This window comes from Peromyscus eremicus, chromosome 8a (assembly GCF_949786415.1).
Source record: "Peromyscus eremicus chromosome 8a, PerEre_H2_v1, whole genome shotgun sequence".
Taxonomy (NCBI): domain Eukaryota; kingdom Metazoa; phylum Chordata; class Mammalia; order Rodentia; family Cricetidae; genus Peromyscus; species Peromyscus eremicus.
Window position 1 is genome coordinate 25,217,876 of NC_081423.1, and position 8,871 is coordinate 25,226,746.

Below are 8,871 nucleotides of genomic sequence, written 5' to 3' on the forward strand. Positions count from 1 at the left end.
CCACGAGCCATGTGGCAAGGTATAGATTAAAGGAAATGGATTAATTTAAGCTATAAGAACAGTTAGCAAGAAGCCTGCCACGACCATACAGTTTGAAAGCAACATAAGTCTCTGTGTTTACTTGGTCGGGTCTGAGAAGCTGTGGGACTGGCAGGTGAAAGAGATTTGCCCTGACTGTGGGCCAGGCAGGAAAACTCAAGCTACACCATGGTCTCCTATTCCTTGTTCTCCCTCTCTGTTGTTGATCCAGCTGGGATCTCCTGCTCCCCCAAGCTCTCTTTCCCTCGACCCTCGCCCTTCACTACCCCCACTCATGTCCAGGCTGTTCATGTAGATCTCATTCCATTTCTCTGTCATTGGGTGATCCCCGTGTCTTTCTTGGGGCCCTGTTTTCCAGGTAGCCTCCCTGGTGATGTGAGTAGCAGTCCAGTCATCCTTGTTCCACATCTAGTATCCTGCTATGAGTGAGTACATACCATGTTTGTCTTTCTGAGTCTGGGTTATCTCACTCAGGATGATTTTTTCTAGAGGCCCACAGAAATCCACAAAGATACCCCCACAACAGACTGCTGGCAATGGTCAAGAGACAGCCCGAACTGACCTACTCTGGTGATGGGATGGCCAAACACCCTAATTGTCGTGCTAGAAACCTCATCCAACTACTGAGGGATCTGGATGCAGAGATCCATGACTAGGCCCCGGGTGGATCTCTGGGAGTCCAATTAGCAAGAATGAGGAGGGTTTATATGAGCGAGAATTGTTGAGACCAAGGTTGGATAAAGCACAGGGACAAATAGCCAAACAAATGGAAACACATGAAATATGAACCAATGGCTGAGGGGTCACCAACTGGATCAGGCCCTCTGAGTGGGTGAGACAGTTGATTGGCCTGATCTGTTTGGGAGGCATCCAGGCAGTGGGACTGGGTCCTGTGCTCATTGCATGAGTCGGCTGTTTGAAACCTGGGGCCTATGCAGGGTCGCTTGGCTGGGCCTGGGAGGAGGGGACTGGACCTACCTGGACTGAGTCTACCAGGTTGATCTCAGTCTGCAGGGAAGGCTTTGCCCTGGAGGAGATGGGAATGGGGGGCCGTCTGGGGGGGGGGAGTTGAGGGAGGCGGGAGGGGGGAGAACAAGGGAATCCATGGCTGATATGTAGAACTGAATTGTATTGCAAAATAAAAATTAAAAAAAAAACAAAAACAAAAAAACAAAAATCAAAATAAACCAAAAAAAAAAAAAAGACAAAAAAAATATGCAGGAAATAGCTTTGGACTAGTACTCCTCTTTCTAGATGACTTAGATGTACACCTGACACTGAGCACCCTAGTGTCGCAAAACCTAAGAATAGTGACTCCCAGAACAATGGATCCTTCTCTGTTTTGCTTTCCTGATTTAGTGCTCTCTGGAGTCATCTCTCAAATGGTTTCACCATTTTTAATCTCAGAGTTTACAAATATTCACAAAGAAGATGGGTGCATAGAACTCAGGTCCTTGTGTGTGGGCTGAACATTCCTAAAGGTCCATATGCTAAAGGACTCAAATATCATGGAAAATTACTCTCGAGTATGTCTATTAGGGATTGTTGACCTCTACGAGGAAACACATGTTGGAGGTCATTAGGTCACTGGGTTTTGCTCTTGAAGCAAATCATGTGAATCTTCCCCTTCCTCTCTGTCCTTTATTTCCTAGCCTTGGAGGGTGGGTAGCCATTTCTTTTACCATACCCTTTTCCATTGCCATGCTGGCTACCAGAGGTTCATGACAACAGATCTGTCCAATATTAAACTGGAATCTGTGAAGTCATGAGTTAAAATAATCTTTTACTTTTAATGAATTATTTATCCCAGGTTCTTTCTTACAGTGACAGAAAATATTTCGTCAAGAATAATCATCCTCATAATATAATTTCTAGGAAAAATATTAAAAAGTAAATTTGCAGATCCTACATTGCATTCCTCACAGATACTCATACATATGTGCCATCATATGTATGCATAGAATATAACCAAATTTTAAATCATTTTTAAAAATTAGCATAAGTTGCTGAACATTTTCTTCTGCACCAAATTTTATCATGAGTGATTTATTTATAACTATATCACTCATTGTATATTTCATATTATTACACTAGACATTTAGTTCATATCATAATTTATATAAATTTAAAGTTAACAAAGAAGAAAGTTCCTTCACAGTCTGCTTCTTGGCCCTATAGTTTCTTCATCTATTAACCATTGGCTTTCCTAACTTTCTCAGTTCACTTTGAAGGTCATTTGTATATTCATGAGGACATGAGTTGTGGTGGCTAAAAATAATGGTCATTTTGATGAAATCTAGAATCACCTCAATAAGGGTTTTTTTCACACTGGATTTGTCTCTGGGTGTGTTTATGGGGAAATTGTCTTAATTACAATAATTGATTCAAGAAGACCCAAGCCCTTGAGGAAGGTACAATTACCTAGGTAGGGAGAGGTTTCTTTACTGCATATGGAGAAATCAAGCTGAGCTTGAACTGTAAACTTTCAAATACTCATTTCTCTCTGATATTGTCTATGCATGTGATGTGAGTAGCTTTTTAAAGTTCCTTCATGACATACAGACAATGATGGTCTGTAATCTGATATAAACTTTTCTGAAAAAAAATTGATTTTTGTCAAGATATTGTATCACAGAAACTGAAAGAAAACTAAAGTACAGAATGTGTGGTTTTGAGCATGTAAGTGTATTTTTTACCATATTGTACATGTTCTCCCTCAACCTGCTTTTCTGATATAGCTCCAGCTCTACTATCATGCTCCATGGAAATTACACAGTTCCTTCTAGGTTCTTCATAGCTTAGCATCATATTCATATGTATTACCGATGAAACTAGGTCCTCAGTTATGAATGTGACTGCGTTTTCAGTGTCTGGTCATTACTAAGATACTGTGATGAGACCCTTTAATGTAGTTCTATAGTAAACTATTTGGATATATTTCTAAGAAAACAGTTGCTGTTATAGGCATATGCATAAAACATTTCATGTTATGAAGTTAGTATTCTTCCATAGTCACTCAAATATTTAAAGGTGAGTATTTCTTCCCCTTATAACTCAACCAATTTGATGATTTGTTAGCTATTTTAGCTTTGACAATTAGGTGGACAGAAAATGACAATTTGAAACTTAACATGCAGTTCTTATATTTTGAGTTAAGATTAACATATTTTAAAGATTTGAAGCTGCTTATAATTTTGTTAGCTGAATCTCAGGCATTAATTTTCCATTTTCACAGAGTATTTGATTATTTTTTGTGTTGCAATAAGACTTTATATATTAAGAACATAGCCCTTTAGGATTTGATTAAAAAATACTTTTCTAGCATTTTGGAACATTTTTTAGTACATGTGAATACGTTTATTTGTCTGCCTTTGAGTTTATGCCTTTAAATATTTCACAAGGAAAAAAATGACTTTTCCAAGTCTTTTAGATTGTCTTTTTCAAAAGCTAGTTTTTTAAAAACACATGTAAGAAAATTTCCAACTTTGAGATTCTGACAAAAAGTTAATTGATGAGCTTTTCTTCCATTCAAATCTGATTTTCATGTTATTCTTTTCCTTGGAAGGAAAGAGGCAGGCATAACCTCTGACTGATTTAGAGAGTTTACAGTGGGGTTCAGATGAAGGGCCAAAAGCATCACTCAAGAAAGATGACAGTGTTACAAGTGTTGCCAATTTGGATCCTTCCTGTATTAATCATGTTTGCATGTTGCACAACACACCTTCCAAGAGGAAAGATTTACCTTGGCACTTGTTTGTAGAAGAAATGGAGTCTATTATATCCTGGAAGGCATTATGGTGGGACAGTTCAGTTGATGGCTAAGGGAGCATGTGGCAGTCAGTTCAAATCATGGTAACAAAAAAGCAGAGTAAGACAAGATCTATCCTGGAGGCTGGGCATAAACTTCAAAGGATTGCTCCTTGTGACTCATGTCCATCATCTAGCTCTCAACTCCTACAAGTTACATGACCTCATAACATAGGGCCAACATCTAGCTAACAAGCTTTAAAAACATGACCATATGAGAATGATTTTTCACTCAAAACACACTATATTTACCCTTGGCTCCAAAGGGCTCAAAGCCACCTCATAGGGCAAAATACATTTCATCTGTTTCAAAAGTCCCCCTAGGTTAAATGTCTTATTCAAAGTATTTTCTGCTACTCAAGGCAAACTCTTTTTTTTTTTTTTTTTTTTTGTTTTGATTTTTCGAGACAGGGTTTCTCTGTGTAGCTTTGCGCCTTTCCTGGGACTCACTTGGTAGCCCAGGCTGGCCTCGAACTCACAGAGATCCGCCTGGCTCTGCCTCCCGAGTGCTGGGATTAAAGGCGTGCGCCACCACCGCCCAGCCTCAAGGCAAACTCTTAACCCCGAGCCCAGTGAAATAAAAAAGAAAGCTACATACTTCCAATATGCAATATGAAAGACTAAGTATTTCATCCCCAATGACAGGAATGTGAAAAGAGTTATGGGGTTAAAATAAATTCCAAATCCTGCAACACAAACAGATGTATAATCCAAGCTCAGTATTATCTGAACTCCAGTGCATTTGAACAGCACAGTCCCTAGCACCTTCTCATTTTTACCAAAGGCTTTTTACTAGGCATGTTCCATTACATTCCTGCAGCCTTCTTCAACAGACGGCTCTTGTTCATGCATTTTCAAAATCCTGGGTTTTCCGTGGTAGCTTACGGTTCACTTTCAATGAATCCTGTATACTCCTCTGGGATTCAATGAAAGGAAACCACCTCTTTCATAGATTGCCCTGCCAAGCAGGCTTTTCTAAAAACATGGAAGATTCCACAACGTATCTGTCTTGTATTCTGCATGCTTACAAAACCAGCATCACATGAATAGTGCTAAGCTTTGTTGTGCCACATAGAAAAGAGTCAAATTCCCCATGAATCACTATTATGGTAGTCTCTGGTGCCAATGCGTTCAAGACTACTTCCTACTTTCTCTTCTATCAGGTTGAGTGTAACTGGATTTATGTTGAGGTCTTTGATCCACTTGGATTTGAGTTTTGTGCATGGTGACAGATATGGATCTATTTGCAATCTTCTACATGTTGACATCCAGTTATGCCAGCACCATTTGTTGAATCTTTTTTCCATTGTACAGTTTTGGCTTCTTTGTCAAAAATCAGGTACTCATATGTGTGCAGATTAATGTCAGGGTCTTCAATTCGATACCATTGGTCAACATATTTTTAAGCCAGTACCAAGCCATTTTTATTACTCTAGGTCTATGTTAGAGCTTGAAGTCAGAGATTGTGATGCCTCCAGAGGTTGCTTAATTGTACAGGATTCTTTTACCTATCCTGGGATTTTTTTTTTTCCATATGAAGTTGAGTATTGTTCTTTCCAAGTCTGTGAACAATTGTGTTGGGATTTTGATGGGATTGCATTGAATCTGTAGATTGCTTTTGGTAAGATTGCCATTTTCACTCTGTTAACCCTACCTATCCATGAGCATGGGAGATCTTTTCATTTTCTAATATTTTCTTCTGTTTCTTTCTTCAGAGACTTAAAGTTCTGATGAGGTGAGTGAGCCTAAGAAAAATATGACATCCTGGGAGAACTCCTTCTTCCAAGAAAATATGAATGAGTTTCAGTTTCATAACTTGTACCCCACATACATTCTGTAGCGTTGTGCAATGCCCCAAAATTCACTGAAAGCACCCTTCCTTTTCAGTTGCAAAGTGCATAGCTCTTTTTAGTTGTGCTAATTTTTCTAAGTCCACAAACTTTTCTCACAATTTGAAACACTGTCATTTTCTGGAAATTTTGGATATTTTCTCATCTTTCTGCTTTATATTTTCAATGTTATTCATGCTGTAATCACTAGTACAAGCTGACTACCTTTATATCTTAGTTAATGCTGCATGGTGCTACATGGTCCTGAAGTTTTTCTGTGAGAAATTATTCAATCCATACTTTTAAATTGAAGTTCATTCACATATTTAGGACAAAGGCAAAACACAGATAAATATAGTATGAATGGTCTCTAGTCTGATTCTCAGGGGAGTCTTTATTCCCACTCTAGACCTCATGAGCATAGTCTCTGCTTTCTTTCTTTTTTTTTTTTTTTGTAGTTAGGAAACCACTTTATTGTGAACATAATCATTAAGGCTTATATATCTTTATAAATCAGGCTTTAAAAACTAAGCACTTGGGAATAAGAACTCCCTATGTGATTGCATATCAAAAGTTGGTTGTAAACTACATTGGACAAATAAGTAAAAATTATCCAGTGTACAACAGGAGGTGCATAGTTAATAATATTGTATTTTACTTTAGATTGTCATTAGCTGTATAGATTGTAACTGCTCTAGCCATGGAGAAGGTAGGTAGATAACTAGTTGAGATGAGAGAAATGTTCACTTATTCTATTATCCTAATGATCTTAACATACATGTATGCAGCGCTAAGTTTTCTCTGCTCCCACCTAGCCACACAGTCCCTCAGCTGCTTATAAAATAATCATTCAGAGGCTTAATATTAATTACCAGTTGCATGGCTTATTGCAGGCTTATTGCTGGCTAGCTCTTATAACTCACCCCATTTCTATTAATCTATAAGTTGCCATGTGGCTGTGGCACTACCGGTCTGCTGGCATCTTGCTGCTCCTACTGCAGCGGATCACATCTCCCCAGACTCCTTTCTTCTCTCTGAATATCTGCTTGGATTTCCCACCTGACTCTGAGCTGCCTTGCCATAGGCCAATCTGCTTTCTTAGTTTGATTGGTGCTCCAAACTTATGCCAGGGATTAAGCTTTGCTTGAAGAATTCTGGGGCTTATTTAACCAACAACTCCAATTTTTCCAAATTATTTCTACAAATCCATTCCAAAAATATGCCAAATAAACATATGGTGAGGTTGAGTCGCTACAGTGACCCTAGTCCTAGTAATGGTTTCCTGTACTTTCCTTTCACATCATTTGGAGAACAGCAATAGCAACATAAGGGAGGGAAGATTCATTTTAGTTTATGATTTTAAAAATCTTTGATTCATCTTGTAAAGAAAGGCATGGTGGGACAACTCAGTTGTCTTGGCAATGAGACAGTACGACTGAAGCTATCCAGGCTGTGGAAAATATGAAGCAGAAAGTATAGCAGAAACAACGAGCTGTTTATCACATTCAAGGGTTAGGCCATAGGGGTCTATGTCTGGCATCTAGGATTCAACTCCTAAAATTCCACAGCTTCCCACGAGAGTATTACTATCAGGTGGAACAAAAACTTAACAGAAATGGCTGTGGAAGATATTTCAGATTCAAACCCTAACATCTCTGCAGTAAATGAAGGCATACTACATATTCCAGGACTTCCACATGCTCCTTAGAGCCTTGAGTGATATCAAGCCATTATCAATGGTGTTATTAGTAACCTCAGTAGATATTACACACCCAGACAGCTGAGTTATCATTACACCAAAGCCACTTTAATTTTTTTTTTTTTTTGGCTGGTTTGAGCTGTGTAAGGAGATCCTGACTGGATAAAAAAAGAGAAAGACAAAGAAAGCAACAGGAAATAACAAAAGTTACCTGTAACTTTAGCTTGTCCACCACAGAGGGGGTTTCTTTCTTCCTTTTTTTTAAATAACTGGGGATATAGGAAAGCAGAAATAAAGCAAAGAAAACCATCCCAGAGAGACACAGAATGCTTGCTCTCTCAGCATATTATACAAAAAAACGGATATTTCTTATAGTAGGTTAATGCAATAATCAATGAACCAAAAAGTGAACTTGTGAAAACTGAGCAAATATATCAAAAGCATAGGGTATTTCATAGCATTTCAGACTCACATAGTAAGTTAAAGTCAAATAAATTTAGTTTCCAAAAATATTACCTCATTAATTTCTTTCACATCTAGGACAACAACAACAAACTAAAAACCCTGATGACAGATCTTTGAGCATCTATTAGCTCAAAACTAATTTCATAGTATTATTAAAATACTTTTAAGATATGACACAATCATAAAATGCATTCATTCATGATTTCAGATGAGTCAATGCCTTGACATCTAATAAAATTATTAGTTTCAAGTTTTAATGTTGTGCCTATCACTAACTATGACATGCAGACAAAAATGCTTCAAAGTCTGAGGAGTATAAGGATATTTACAGCCTATTCACAGTTACTTTATTCATGAGGAAGAAGGATATGGAAAATTAAGCACTGCTATATCACATATCCCATTTTAGATCTGGAAAGCTCATTTTATATACATATACATATATATATATATATATATATATATATATATATATATATATATATATATATATATATATGACTCCTGACAGCCACTAACATTCTTTATACAACTTCTAAAAATGGCAAATTAACACACGCGCATATATACATATATACATATATATATACACACATGCACACACACATATCACACACACACACACACACATGTATATATACAAAAGATACTTTTTTAGCAAATAATATAGTAATAGAAAGCAGAAATATGTAAACTTAAATTATATTAAATAGTCAGGCATTAATTATTCTATATTTATCTACAAATGATACAGACATTTACTGATTTTTAATCAGTCTCATATTAGTCTAAATACTAAGTTTCTTACAGATTTATAAAATTCTATTTATTCTGACATACTACAAAGAACAGTAACGGTTGACATTATTTTATCAAAATAATTTAATTCAGTTGAATACATTCACATTTTTATGATCATAACTATAATAAATCAGAAATCTTATGGAAAACACACCCAAATGGTCTTCTGAAAAAGATCCATGTATTGTATTTGACAGTTATAAATCAGAAATATACAATTTATTTCATTGA